Here is a 16,147-nt window from a genome sequence, read left to right as displayed (position 1 = left end):
GTTTCCTCCAATGCTTCAACAGTAAGATCAAATTTCTAGGCTGTTAATAATAATAATTATTATTATAGCTTAGACATTTTATGTAATTTGGAAGAAACAAAAAATAAAATACCCCCCCAAAAGAACGTGATATTAAATTTTAGATATTGCCCAAGCCTATTGCAGCAGCAAATACTTATAGGCTACAGCAAAGAATAATAGAAAATAAGAACAGAGCAAACAGGGAGTATCAAATATAACGCAACAAACAATTCAAGGTGCCAGGAACATATTAAGCACATGGAAAATGAAAATAGTGATTATTTTTATAGCATTATGGCAACCCATGTATATAGATATGAAAGAGTGCACATAAGAAGAGTGTGTCAGCGGTGTACAGAGAGGGCGTCCAGCCTAATAGAATCAGACGGCTGCTGTCACTACCAGGCTTCCTCTCTGTGGATGGAGACTCTCTCATAATGGAGTCAGACTGGTGTTGTCATCACTGGTTTAGCTCCACACTTAATGATAGCTCTTTCTCACTTCCAGTCTATGTCTCTCTATCTAAATCCCTCCATCCCTCCCTCTGTCCCTCTCAGCTCTCTGGTTAGTGATACAGGTCCTCTAGTGCGATTAAGACATCTCCTTTCATCTCCAATCCGACACACACATTCCGACAGATGCTTCATTAAAATCGATAGGCAGACTGGCAGATAGATGGCGATATTTACCACATTCCTCATAACAAAAGTTCATTTTCAGAATGAGCAATGCCTCCAACCTCATTTATGCAGCTATGGGGCAGGTTTTTCTGGAGCCATATAAGCATTTGGGCCTCTATCAGGCTTTCAGAATAACATTTGAACCTGGTAGAACAATTACACTTTTTTGTTTTTAATGTACATAACTATATGAGTTCATGAATGGTCTACCATCAAAACTGTCCACTTTCTTACTTTCATAAAACATCATTTCATTAGTTAGTTATAGGGCTGGGTATCGGTACTCGATACCTTTAAGGTATCGACTGAAATAACCCAGTACCAAGTAGTATCGAAACTTCTCCAGTCAAACGATACCTGCATTCGATACTTTTTGTACACAGATCTAGAAAAAAATGACTATTTGTATGGTTTTGCTCGCAGCCAATCACCACAAGCGTTCTTCGATTTAATGCGACGTGTGATTGGCCCACTACCGCAGCAGCTACAACCCATACAGTCTGTGGTGAAGTTGAGTGCGGTGTATGTGACGGAGTTGGCAGTTGAATGAAGTACTCTATTGGTATCGGTATCACTTTAAGGGTACTAGTATTGGTACTGGTATCGTAATTTTTTAAACGATACCCAGCCCTAGTTAGTTAATCAGTTCATTATTTATACCTCTTATTAGGGCTGCAATAAATATTAAAAAAATTTGAAAAATTCTTAAAACTATTTTTTATGGAAAAAAAATAAAATAAAATAATAATCTTTATAGTGTGATTGCCATCAATCACCTCCAATGGCCAATTTTCCATTAAAGCTGGTAACTTCACAATTTGGCAGCCCAAAGTGGTAGAGGGAGATTACTGTTTGAATTTTTGAAAGTTTGAAGGACTTCATTACCCAGAAATCCTGTAAGGTGAGGTCAGTAAGCGAAATGTCTTCATCTTTAATAAAACACCTTATTTGAAGGGATGTATAAGGTTAACATAACACCATCATAACCATTTAAGTTTATGAATGTTTATGACTGTTGTCATTGAGTGTCATTCGGTTCTCCACTGAAACCCAAGGTGATACTACTAGCACTACTATATATTCATACTTGTGTCGAATCAAAATTTCTCATTAGAATCAGTTCAGGTTAAGGGCTTTCCATGGGCAACCAGTGTAGTATTGATCAATTCTACAATCAATATGTAATCAATCAAACTGCATCATATCCATCAAATCAGAGGTGGACCACAATGACGGGACCACATCCCATTTTAATAAAATAAATATATCTGACGATATATTGCTTCCCTTCTGCCCTCCTGTCTTTATTTCTTCCCCTTCTTCAACCTAAATCTTTCTTTCTTTTTTCCTTCCTCATCTTTCCTACCCACTTTCCATCTATCCTTCCTTCCCCTGTCTTTCTTTGTCGAATTATTCTCTTCCTTTGCCTCCTCCTTCTGTCATTCTTTCATTTGATCCTTTATTCCACCCTGTTCACCTTTGTGTTTCATTCACTCCATCTTTATTTCTATCCTTCCTTCCTCGGTTCCATCCATGAAAGAATAACTGATCTCCAACACACCTCGGTGAAAGCAACGCAGCACTGAGACTCACTATGTACACTATGCATGATTAGAGAGAAACAGAGAAATAGAGGCAGAGAGAGAGACAGAGAAGGAATGCACAACCGAGAGAGAAATGGACACACAAAGAGAGAATGAATGTACAAACAAAAAGGAGGGAATGGGAGATGAGAGAAATAGAGGGATAGTCTCTCTATGTTTATCTGCAATGAGAAACAGGCGGCCACATCCATTGTGCGGTGATAAGATGTGTTATCAGCAGTAAACAAGGCCTAGGCCTGTATGAATGGAACCCAGAGTGACTGAATACACTCTTAAAAACAGATGTGTTCAAATAACTTTGCATGTCTTATCCCTAACTAAACACAAGCCCATGTTTTCAGCTAGCAGCGCTCAACGGATGCATATAGGAGGCTCCGGTCGTAGCTCAGACTGAAAAGCCCTATGGCAGTGTCGGGAAAGCTACTGTGAAAGATGCCAGTTACTTCACATTGGAAGAAGTTGAACTACGGCAAAGCTTCCCTCGAGAGAAAAAGTTACTCAGAAAAAGCAGTTCAAAGTACCATGTAAAAAACGATCATATCTACATCTGCAATGTCTTCTAATACAAAATCACATGACTGCAAAAATATCACTAATTAGGATGCTAACAGAAATAGCATTTTATGTGAGATAAAGTGAAGAATGTTGACTGCGGTCCTAAGCCACCAGTCAGTGGAAGAAATGGTAACTTTTGGTTCAATGGAAACTTAAAGAAATAAAATGGTCACTGCAACATCGGGATTATTTTTTCTATTGCCAAAAACAGTTGGTATTTGCAGTAGTTAAAGGCATACTGAGCAGGATTTTCCCCCTCGAAATAGCATGAACTCATCCAAAAATGATCCCGCTTAATCATTGCTTATGGCCCATTGGTAGTGTGTAACAATGTGTGTGTCTGCAGAGACTCTGCCTCCTGCCTGGATTTTCTTATTTCTGAATGTTTGGGCAGTTTCTGGGTGTCAACCTTTTGGCAGTGGGCGTGTCCACCTGCCAAAACCACTGCTGAATCATTTAATATCTAAAAGCCACGCTGGCTACAGTAGCGATCCCAAACTCTAATACAGACTAACTGGAGTTCTGGTCAGAGATAGTGTGTGTGGTGAGCTGGCAGCTAGCTACTGTCGTTAGCGTAGCTTCTTTGTAGCAGCTTTTCTTTGTGAAAAGCTGATATAGCTAGCAACACCTACCTGCCCAAAAGAAAACAGGCTAACTCTGCGTCGCTCTTCTTCCCCATCCTCTCCTTCAATACTCGCCAACGGGTGAAAGCTAACACCAGATTCACTCTGTTCTGGAACGTACCTTGTCTGCTTGGTGTTTCACCTCGCTGTACTTTTACTTTTCTGGCACCGCAGGGAGCCACAATGCGGAAAATCCTACTCAGTATGCCTTAAACTGTGCTTCAAAATGGAAAAAAAATGAATACATTACTACTAAACTAGTTAAACCAATAATTTAATTCAGTGTAGTAAAACTACCAATCAACACTAGCACTTGGTAATCTAATCCAGCTAGCACTGTGAAGAGATTTTCCAGGTCGATACACAGCATTAGAGATGTGTTGCTATTAACATGTTGTGACATTTCCAACTCAACTATATGGGCTCTGTTGAGACAGCCATAGAACTACTATAGATAGAAAGGGCGCTTCCTGGTGGACTGTGTTAATCACCTTTGGTACACCTACGATAGCTTCACCATCACTACCAACACTGACGGTCTATTCTCAGTTAAAAATGGGTAATAGAAACCGAACATTTGAGTATTCGGGCATGGGGATGAACACTGACTTTTCTAATTTGGCCATTAACATGTTTTTTGTTTTAAATATTGACATACGTCATTAAGATAATTGGGATATTGAGCTTTGATGAGATATGTCCTATTTGTTTTTGTATTCTTCTTTTCCTGTTTTCCACTTGGAACTTCCACACTCTTTTTTATTGGCCTTTATTTATAAAAAATTGTAAATGGAGAGTATAATATATACTATATTTTATTATTTTCTGTTCTTTTATGTAACTTTATGTATGTTAATATATGTATATTGTAGCGGTCGCTGGCGGTTAAGCCGGGGTGCCAGTCAGAGTCTTTAGTCTGACAAAATATAATGGTACGAATACAGCCAGCAAAAACCCTACAAAGGAATGGATAGCAGGTACCAATCCCTTAGCTACCTGTACACACAAATGCAGCCACAAACATAAAACACACAACACAGCAAATGCAATATTCCCCACAGTGTATTATACAAATAAAGACAGTGCAAATACCAACCAAACAATAATTCAATACAGTGCAACCCAACCCCAATAGTCCGTTCTTCAGTATAGTCAGTCTGTGTCAATGTATCTGAGTTCTCTACTCGAGACTTCCTTGATTCCCACAGTACTGCAACAATTGAGCTCCCGAATCTGAGTCCGAGTGTAACCTCTCGTCAGTGTAATGCATCTGTGTGAGTTGCTCCGGGGAAAACCCGGGGTTACCTCCACAACGTTACTCCGGTTCGGGCGAGGTAGCAGGTAGCCGGCTCCCGGGAATAGTCGGACCGGGCGATGAACGGCGGGTTGGTGTATAAATGGCGTGTGAAGTGAAGAAGCGGTGGATCCGGTCTGTAGGACGGGCGGTCTAGCAAATGGCGGACTTCTACGCGCTGCCAGGGGTTGGCAGGCTAACGGCGGACACTCGGACGGTCTAGCCACTTTCTTGTGTGTCTGTGGTAAGTACGCGCCATAGTGCTTTTGAAATCAGGCCTTGAACCGTCTATGGGTGTGTGTGCGTGACGTGGGGGGGTGCGTCCTTAAAGGCGCAGATCGCCACACTATGCATATATGATTATACCTGCATTTGCAAATATCGGTCAGAAATTCTGTAACTTTTTCTTAGTTTTTTGTTTGGTATTTGCTTATAACTGGGCTTTGATCGCCATTCTGTCTAGTTAATATACTTTGTTGTACAGTATGATTACAGTATTTTTCTTCTCTTTTCTGATGTTTCTACATATTTATGTTTCTGTGACACTTCCGTGTGTTTTGTGTCGTATTATTATTTTTTTATTAATAAAAAAAAAAAAAAAAAAAAAAGATAATTCGAAGTGAACTAAGTAGAGCTCTAACAGCTCTGTTTAAAGTCAATTGACCCTGCTACACTGTCTGGGTCAATGAAGGCAGCATGGCTCCATCCAGCGTTTTCTACCAGCCAGGAAGATGGAACTAGCCAAACAAGCATGACAACATTTGAACTGCGACAATCTCTGCCCTCACTGACACCATCATTGATAACCATATGCAACCAATCTGTACAAATATTCATTTAGACAACGCACTGAACAGTCAACCATGAGAGAATGGCCTTGTGTACATCCCCATTCTCAATATTCACCCAGCTTCATGTAAATGCTTCTTTCAGCTCAACCCTCCCTCTCAATTCTCTCATTCAATATACATCCCTCTCTATCTGCCTCCACAACACTCCTCTGTCTTTCTCTCCTCTCCTGTCTCTCTCTCTCCATCCCCCCACCCCACCCCCGCCCCTTTGTGGAGGACTATATTGAGAGGAGGTTGAGAGAGAAACCAATCGCGTGGTGTGTCAGTGGGCCGATAGAGAGGGACCCAGTAATGGAAGGCCTTTTAAGGCTAAAAAGGAAAAGCTAATTATGATAAAGGGGCTGTAAGTTGTGTGGTTATCGCAGTGCTGGGCCTGCTGGTGCAGCAGACTGGTCCCTGACAGTGATAACCAGGCAGAGCGAGACGCCCAGCGCTCTGTCACTGTCACTCTGCCTCTCTGTTCGGCTAAAGATGGATTCACACACTACAACTTTTATGCTTTTTTTTTTTCTTCCAAAAACATAAAGCAGTTTTGGATTCATTGCTCCTTTAAACCCCCGAAGCTGGATTTTCTCTTCCTTTCTCTATTTGTAGTTTTTTTTATTTTCTGTTTCTCAGCACTGCAAGTATGTGGCATGTACTACCCCCCCCCCCCCCCCCCCCAAAAAAAAACAACAACAACAACAGCTCCAATTAGCTCCAATTACAGTGTCCCCCAGGAAATCTGGAAAATGTGGGTGAAAATGCAGCGTAGATTCAACTGAGCCATATGACTTAATATAAGGGGGAATATTCATTTATACACTGCTAAAATTGAATTAACTATTATTTGGAAATAATGATATTCGTTCAGAGGCTCTCATTGAGAATGTCTAGCTGGAAGGACAACACTGCAGTTAGCTTGCATAATGTGCCTCCATCTTGGGCTAGCTAGCTCTATAGAGCAGCAGGCTAATGATGCTAAGCTAGATAGAGAGGCAGCCAGACAGACATATCAGCTGTCAAGCTATGGGGCACATTAATGGTAGTGAGGTGATTGAATCGCTACATCCTCCCCCTTGCTCCCCAATTCCTTCCCTCACTGTCTCTGATGCATTATGCATTATGGCAGTGCCTTGCTATCTCTCCTCTCCCAAATGCCTTCACTATTAATATTTCCATATTCTCTCTCTGTCTCTATTACCCTACTTTCCTTTGGGAGCCCGCAGAAATGAACAGAGACGTTTTAGGAGGAGATAGGACAAAGACAGAGAACTTTTAAAGGGCCATCCATGCTAGGATGTGTGCTAGGATGTTTCAATGAGTCTGGGGCCCAAGACTAAATGTACCCTGGTTGAAAAAGTAAAAAAAATGCCAATGGTGTGGAGTTGAAGAACAATTTAGTAGAGACAGTTTAAAAGAGGAAATGTGATGGAACTGGAGATCTGTGTCAATTAGGGTTGTCAAAAGTATCGATACTTCGATAAGTATCGATACTAAAAATTTGAAACGGATACAATACTCATTTGCAACACTATCGATACCAGTGCTTTCTCTTAATGAAAAATCAAACATATTATTTCTCCGCCTCCACTAGCCCCACACACACACACACACACACACACACACCCTGCACCGCTGCCCACAGCCCCTCCTCTCACTAGTAGCAGTCAGCTGGGTTGTTGCCTCAGTCAGCAAACAATGCTACAGAGTGGTGCCGACGAAGGGGGGTAACACGTCAAACTTGGCGAAGCACCTTAAGGACCGACACGCCAGTCTGTATAAAGAATTTCGAGAGGTTAGCGAAAGCTCCTGTTTCAACATCACTGAAGCATTAAACATTTATCATAAACGTTAACGTACCCTGCACATCATCCATTTTAGTTTAGCTAGCAAACCAAACGTTAGCTACAGAGCTAGCTAACGTTATCAAGTAGGTTTGCCAGATGCCCGGTTTTCGACCGGACTGTCCGGTTTTCAGATGCATTGTCCGGGCCCGGTCAGAAGGCTCGACCGGACGTTGAAATGTCCGATTAAAATCATTCTGTCAATAATAATCCACTAACTCTAGCCCTGCTGATTTTTCCCTATCATTGGTGGGTATCTGTTGCTTCAACAAGCTAAAAGTGTTCTGATAGGCTGATGACTAGAGCAGGGGTAATCTGCTGTGTAAGTGCAAAGTTTTGAATGAGTTTTATCGGGCCTACGTTATGGAGAAGCGTGCGTCTGTCTGTCTGTCCATCCATCTGTCTCGTTTGCACTGGGATTTCCCCCTGTGTTGTCGGATATTAAGGGACTAGTTTGGGTCTCTGTGTCTGTGTTTTTTGCTTAGTTGCTTACAGTCTATGCTGCAGAGGCCAGGAGGCAATATGATGTTTCACATGCTTGTGCAGTATAAGCTCACTCCCCTCAATAAAAAAGAGCAAATCATGACGGCGATCGACACCTGTCAATCAAAAATGTGTTGTTTGATCTCAGACAACTTTAAAATATTGTTTTCATGTTAAAATTATATTTTAACATGAAAACTATATTAAAAAAAAAAAGATTGAAAATTCATTTTTCCCCCGTGGTATCAAAAATGGTATTAAAATGGTATGAGTATTGTATCGAAGTTAGAAATTCTAGTATCGTGACAACCCTAGTGTCAATTTGTTTCATTTTCTACTTCTCTTGATTGTTAAGTACTTTGTAACTTTGTAACTAAAGTGTTATAATAAAGGTTGTTGTTGTTTTATTCCAGCATAATCCTCAGCTGTGTTTCACCTGAACTGTTCAGTCAAACCCAAAGTGATGGTTTTAAGAGCACAAACAAAGACACACCAGATCCATAAATGTGCTGAAATTATGAATTAAATATTCAACTCCCAGCACTTATAGTGATCAGGGGCTCAGAAAAATAGAGCACATGCCATGTGCTTGTGATATTGCTAGACAGAACTGCAGGGTTCTGCAATGCTCCTATTTTAGTAGCATAATACTTTTTAAATTAAGTGGCCCAGAAAACCGTCACAGGACCAAATGTTCAGCAAAAGAGATTTACTTTAAGAACTTACTACTCTTACAAAGAATTGTCTACAAAGCCCTTCATATCAGTGGAGGCAGGTCTATAGATTGCCAAGGGTGCCATCCAGCAGTGACGTGCATGGCAGAATATAAATGTTGAATTAAAAAGTTACTGGCAGTTATCCTGCCCTTTGCTCCATTAAGTCATCCAGAAGTGTTTAAGTTTGAGTTTAAGTCCGCTCAGAAATTCATTGACATAAAAGCCTTGGAGGGTTATGACCTTACACGCGTTGAGTGTATATTTTTCATATACAGACTTCTTTGGTCATCACAAGGATATTGTGGAAAGTCACTTGCTGCTCCATGTACAGGTTGCCTATCCCACACCTTTTTTATTGTCTAGCTGAGGAATTTGTTAATTTCTTGTATGTTCTAATTACCCAGCTGAAGAATTTTATTTGTTGTTTATTATATGTTTTAATTAGACAGCTGAAGAATTTGTATTATGCATTTACAGTTTCGCAAATAAGTCAATAGCATAATGACATCTCAGTGTTTCCTCTGTAGGTTTCTGCAGCTGTGGTGCTCTGGGGATAATCCTAGTCTTGTCCCATATCTGTCGCGTTTTCTTTTAAAAACATGTACTCTATATTGAAAACACATTTAAATATGGTGGGAAAAAGTATGTTTTTGCGGTTTAGAATTCACAGTAGTTGCCTTTTGAAAATAAAAAAAATGATGGATTGGATTTGTAACTGTAATAAGTTAGTCTTTTACACCTAGCCTGTGAAATGATGGGAATATTTTAACTTTGTTTGGACTAGGTGATAGCCATTTTGGTGAGCGTCTATAACAGCGAAGTAAAGGATGGATTGCGCAATACTCCTGCTTTGTTGATGTTGGCTTACGTTACATTGAAAGCCCGACTCTTAACTTACTGTTACTTTGTTGATTATAAGTGACAATTTTATATAAATTCCCTACCAGCTTTATGTTTCATTAAGCAATTTACCACCAAGTTAAAGATGCTTCAACTTTCTTTCATTACCTTGTCTTAATCATGCAAGGATGGATGGTGATCTGGACGATGCCGCAGCAAGTTAGATGTGTTTGACCCACTGGCAGCCACTTTTCGTTGGCAGGTTTTGCAAATTGGACATCAGTCTTCTAACAACCCCCGGTCATTTTTGAGGTATTCAAAATGTTCCTATACACAGCTTATTTAAGGCACTTTGTGGTGGATTAAAGGCTGGGATGTTGTCTCCTCTCTGTTAGCTAATGTAGCCTCCTCACAAACACACAAACAACGTGATTCACTCGTGCAAACGTAAGGCTTTATTCAAGAGCACAGAACCGAGGATAGAGATAGCTTCTACAATGCTTACGGGTAGAAGCCAGTGGCGTTTTAAGGCACGGTTAATAGTGACATTGGTTAATTCCTATTACCTTCAGAATTTCACCAGCCATCAGCCAACTAAACACAGCCAACTCAATCAAAGGTGGCCATGGTCCATTTGAACATTTGAGTCTAGTTGTTGGTTGTTGTAATCTGTCATATTATTGTTCTTTTTGATACTGATTGGTTGCATCTTGGTCATATCAAAATATACAATAAAAATCCAAACATCAACAAATCGAAGGTGACAGTTTTGGCACCCGCATTAGCTGTACACTATCAAACTATATCACTCCTCTATAGCTGTACACTATCAAACTACATCACTCCTCTAAACACTATCAAACTACATCACTCCTCTATAGCTGAACACTATCAAACTACATCACTCCTCTATAGCTGAACACTATCAAACTACATCACTCCTCTATAGCTGAACACTACCAAACTATATCACACCTCTATAGCTGTACACTATCTAACTGCATTACTCCTCTATAGCTGGTATCGGACCGATATTGTGTGTCAGTTAATACAATTGTCAAATCAGCAACAGAATAAAACTAACATGGTCGGTATTTTAAGATAGGCCTGTCTGAAAAGCTTAGCTTGTTTTGCATTGCATTGCATTTGTACTAAGATTCTTACAAGAATGCATATCGGTATCGGCCGATATATCAGTATCGGCCTCAAAAAAACATATTGGTGCATCACTATTTCAATTAGTATTAGTCTCTAACCCAATTCTACTTATTATACATTAGTTACTAGTAACCTTTAATTAACCACTAGTTTCTTTTCTAATTAGGGCCCGAGCACCGACCGGTGCGAAGCCCTATTGTATTTCAAGGAATTATTATTAGGGCCCGAGCACCGACCAGTGCGAGGACCTATTGTATTTCAAGGAATTATTATTATTATTAGGGCCCGAGCACCGACCGGTGCGAAGCCGTATTGTATTTCAAGGAATTATTATTATTATTATTATTATTATTAGGGCCCGAGCACTGACCGGTGCGAAGCCCTATTGTATTTCAAGGAATTATTATTATTATTATTATTATTATTATTATTCTCTCCAGTGAATCGCATTTTTGAGGGGCTAAAGGTGCTCGAAAGCTCACCAAACTTTGCACATGCCTCACAAGTGCTGAAAAATTTAATATTTTATGGGTCTCGCACATGGGTGTGGCAAAATGGCTCAATAGCGCCCCCTACAAAATTTCAACTAAATACCCCTCGCCATACGTTTCACCTACATGTACCAAATTTTGTAGGCACATGTATCATGTCCAGACTTAAAAAAAACGTCAATGGGTGCCATGACCTAAACCCAACAGGAAGTCAGCCATTTTGCATTTCTTGTGGCATTTTTGTGCATTTTTGGCCATTTACAGGGGTCATATTTTAACGAACTCCTCCTAGGAGGTTAATCGGATCCACCTCAAACTTGCTCAGCGTATGTAACAGACCTTGACGATTAAAAGTTAATATGAGCTTGAGTTTTCGTCCAACGGCGTGGGCGTGGCGAGGCGTCGAATTTCCATGTTTCGCCACGAAACAGGAAGTGCTATGTAACTCGACTGTACATGGTCAAAATTGCCCCAAACTTCACATGTTTGATAAGGGTCATGGCCTCAAGACATCAACATGGCAATATTCAGTTACAGTCATAGCGCCACCTACTGGCAACACAGGAAGTGGTTTGGAACTCGGCTGTACGTGGTCACATCTGCCCCAAACTTCACATGTTTGATAAGTGTCCCAGCCTGAGCACATCTACAGGCCAATATTCCGTTACAGTCATAGCGCCACCTACTGGCAAAACAGGAACTGGTTTGTAACTCGGCTGTACGTGGTCAAATCTGCCCCAAACGTCACATGTTTGATGCCAGTCCCGGCCTGAACACAACTACAGGCCAATATTTACTTATGGTCATAGCGCCACCTACTGGCAACACAGGAAGTGGTTTGTAACTCGGCTGTACGTGGTCAAATCTGCCCCAAACTTCACATGTTTGATGCCAGTCCCGGCGTGAACACATCTACAGGCCAATATTTACTTATGGTCATAGTGCCACCTACTGGCAACACAGGAAGTGCTCTGTAACTCCACCGTACATGGTCAAATCTGCCCCAAACTTCACACGTTTGATGACAGTCCTGGTCTGAAGACATCTACAGGCCCATTTTAAATCATAGTCATAGCGCCACCTACTGGCAAAACAGGAAGTGGTTTGTAACTCGGCTGTACGTGGTCAAATCTGCCCCAAACTTCACATGTTTGATGCCAGTCCCGGCCTGAACACATCTACAGGCCAATTTTCAATCATAGTCATAGCGCCACCTACTGGCAACACAGGAAATGACACGTTCTATACTGAAAATTGTGAGCCGCGTCGATCGGTCGGTGTCCAGTAACGACACGGCGGCTGCGGCACACCCCGACGTGCGCAAAGTGCGAGGGCCCGATCATTGCTGCTTGCAGCTTTAATTATTATTATTATTCTCTCCAGTGAATCGCATTTTTGAGGGGCTAAAGATGCTCGAAAGCTCACCAAACTTTCCACATGCCTCACAAGTGCTGAAAAATTTAATATTTTATGGGTCTTGCACATGGGTGTGGCAAAATGGCTCAATAGCGCCCCCTACAAAATTTCAAAAAAATGCTCATCGCTCTACGTTTCACCTACATGTACCAAATTTGGTAGGCACATGTATCATGTCCTACTGGCAAAACAGGAACTGGTTTGTAACTCGGCTGTACGTGGTCAAATCTGCCCCAAACGTCACATGTTTGATGCCAGTCCCGGCCTGAACACAACTACAGGCCAATATTTACTTATGGTCATAGCGCCACCTACTGGCAACACAGGAAGTGGTTTGTAACTCGGCTGTACGTGGTCAAATCTGCCCCAAACTTCACATGTTTGATGCCAGTCCCGGCGTGAACACATCTACAGGCCAATATTTACTTATGGTCATAGCGCAACCTACTGGCAACACAGGAAATGACATGTTCTATACTGAAAATTGTGAGCCGCGTCGATCGGTCGGTGTCCAGTAACGACGCGGCGGCTGCGGCACACCCCGACGTGCGCAAAGTGCGAGGGCCCGGAAAATACTGTATATCTGGTGACACTGAGAAATTTGATTTTCCCCGGGTTTAGTCGTCCTCCACCGGTAAAAATGGCTTCGCCGGCTAAGCGTCACGCTTTTAAAACCTTCTGGAAGCTGTCAGATTGTGCTGTGAGACAGAACCTGACCCGCCGTATGTAGTGGAAAGTTACAAAGACATTGTGAGTTGAAGTCTTTTGATCGAAATCGCTTGTTCTTGTTTGATAAAACAAGACACAAGATCACCTTCACTAAACAGCGGGACCTACCTGCTCTCACCGCCGGAGACGGACGCTGTTTTCCGGGTGGCAGTGCGCCGAAGAGTCGGTAGGAGGACTGGCCAGGTTGCGGCGACTTTTATCCATATAAGTTTGGCGACTTTTTCCATATTTGTTTGGCGACTATTATTGTCTGATCTTATTACTATGTGGGCTGAAGCGCTGAGGGTTTTGTATGTATTTTGAAAGCTTATCATTAGCCAAGATAGGAAGGATCTGTTTTGTTGTCATACTGTGAATGTTGACACTGAAGTAAGGACGCCCTGAATCGCCTTGCCATGTATTTGGTAGGCTACCAAATTAAAGGGAAAGTTGTGTTTTTTTAAATGGAAAAACTTAGAAAAAAATTGACCATATGGCCTTAGTGTGGTACATTCCAAAAAAAAAAAGGCTGTTATAACACACTTGATACCATCTTTTTAAAGAAGAATTTGAAAACGTAAATGACAGTTGTCAGGGCATAAAACCAATGATCTGTTGATCTTTACAAATCAAGACTCGATAGTCAACAATGGCATAGCCGTCAGTGCTGAAAAAAAAAATGTTTAAATCGAAAATCGAATCGAATCGTGACCTTAAAATCGAAAGTCAAATCGAATCGTGGATTTGGAGAATCGTGACACCCCTATTAAATAGTGATTAGTAGTATTCTGATAACTTCTAGGTTTTATTCCAAATGAAGATAAACATTTTGGTTTTTACTAGACATATTTTTAGAACAATGCATTCACTAGTGAAGAGTGGAATAGCAACTAGTCTTTAATAGTTACTTGTAACTAATGAATAATAACTAGTACAATTGGATTAGAGACTAGTGCTAATTAAAATAGTGACTAGTGTGTAATGAAAAAACTGCTAGCAAAAATAAATGTTGTAGATAGCTTAGATCGGAGAACTAGTATCCATTATATAATGACTAGTAGCTGGCAGAATATTGTCTAGTAACTAAAAAATAAGTACTAGTGGCTATTTTTTAGTGACTAGTACATTTTAGGGAATAAATGACAAAACTATATCAGTCTATGTCTATATGATATAGACTGTATCTAATAGGTCCCCACCACTAATTATGATACTAGCCCGTTATCTCAATTTATTCATACAGTTATCTAGACCAATCTTATTTTGTTCCATGGTGTATAAAAGAATCTGATTTGTCTCTACATGTGTACCGCACTTTAAAGATGTTGTATTGGTTCATTTTCATATGTGATGCCATTCTGAACCTCAATAAAGTGTGACCAGCTGCCACTGTTCATACTGTTTCATACTGATTACAGCAATGAAGTAGTATGATAGTGAGCTAGTAGCCTCTTCCAGCCACAACCAGTTTTCCGTTGCATTTTCAATTGACTGTTTTTGAACACTTACTAGGAAGGGCACAAAATATGCACTGTAAAATGGTCACTGATGGGAGCTGTGGCAGCTGGTGAAAGCAGCGGATAGTCATTTTTCAGTTTTCCAATTTTCCGGTGACACCCAGGCACAGTGTTAAGGACCCCATTGAGTTCTCTGGACTCTATTTGACCTGTGACCAGACGGTGTTAAGCTGTGCTATACCTTCCTAGATGGTTACCGGCCTTGTTCAACAGTGAAAGCCTGCTCTACGGTTTGAATCTGCAAGTTCAAATGCTTTATAATGATGCCCCCTCCTGGTAAAAATCTATACCAGCAACACAGGCAGTGCCAGGATCCTGTCTCCACATTAATGAACATCTCTTTCCACTGTTTCCTTTCCAATGCTAAGCCTTTTAGAATGAGGCATACTATATATCTTATAAGGTGTCTCATCATATCCTCTTGTGTGAGGGAGATGCCATCACCTCCCATTCTCCCTCATATCACGCCCTGGACTTCTATTGATTCGCACTGTTAACTAATGCCACATCAAAACTACAGGGCAGGACGCTCTGGTGGTTAGAGAAATGATCCCGTAAGTGGAAGGTTGAAGGTTTGATACCTGCATCGCTGTCAAAGTGCCTTTGAGCAAGACACGGATCCCCTACCTGCTCCCTGTACTCTGTTGCTCTGCTGAAATGTCTATATGTATGTTTCTCAGAGGACGATGCAAAGACATTTCCTATGAAATCTTCATTTTTTATTTTTTTATTTTCACTGTGCATAAAACATTGCTGTCCTCCAGCTAATTTGTAGTAGAATGCTGTCATCTGCTGGCCAGTCTACATACTAGCAGTAGCTATGCTAATCATCAACCTGCTCTGGTGTTTGTGTGTGTGTAAACATGGGTAAAATCTGGATACAGTTACTACCATTGAACAGAAACCAACAATCTGACCAGTTAAACCAGCCAACAACCAAAACAGAAACCTACAATCTTACCAGTAAAACCAGCCAACAACCAAACCAGAAACCCACAAACTGACCATTAAAACCAGCCAACAACCAAAACAGAAACCCTCAATCTGACCAGTAAAACCAGCCAACAACCAAAACAGAAACCCTCAATCTGACCAGTAAAACCAGCCAACAACCAAACCAGAAACCCTCAATCTGACCAGTAAAACCAGCCAATAACCAAACCAGAAACCCTCAATCTGACCAGTAAAACCAGCCAACAACCAAAACAGAAACCCTCAATCTGACCAGTAAGCACTCTGTAATTCAATGAAACGTTCAAAGTCTGTGTACATTTTCTTCTCTTTTGGTTTGTTAACATACTTTTCCCCCCAAAGAGCTCATAAGAAAACCATGTATATATATCCATGATTGATTTTGCTTATGA

The 16,147-nt window shown here is 40.9% G+C and overlaps 1 protein-coding gene across 1 annotated transcript in view; it reads right to left on the bottom strand.

Moving 5' to 3' along the window:
- Positions 1–16,147, bottom strand: part of uvssa (UV-stimulated scaffold protein A) — a 53,461-nt gene that overhangs the window by 28,389 nt on the left and 8,925 nt on the right. The window lies entirely within an intron of this gene.

Source organism: Centroberyx gerrardi, chromosome 16, assembly GCF_048128805.1.
Source record: "Centroberyx gerrardi isolate f3 chromosome 16, fCenGer3.hap1.cur.20231027, whole genome shotgun sequence".
Classification (NCBI taxonomy): Eukaryota; Metazoa; Chordata; class Actinopteri; order Beryciformes; family Berycidae; genus Centroberyx; species Centroberyx gerrardi.
The sequence above is the reverse complement of the archived record's forward strand: the minus strand, read 5'-3'. Positions and strand labels throughout refer to the sequence as shown.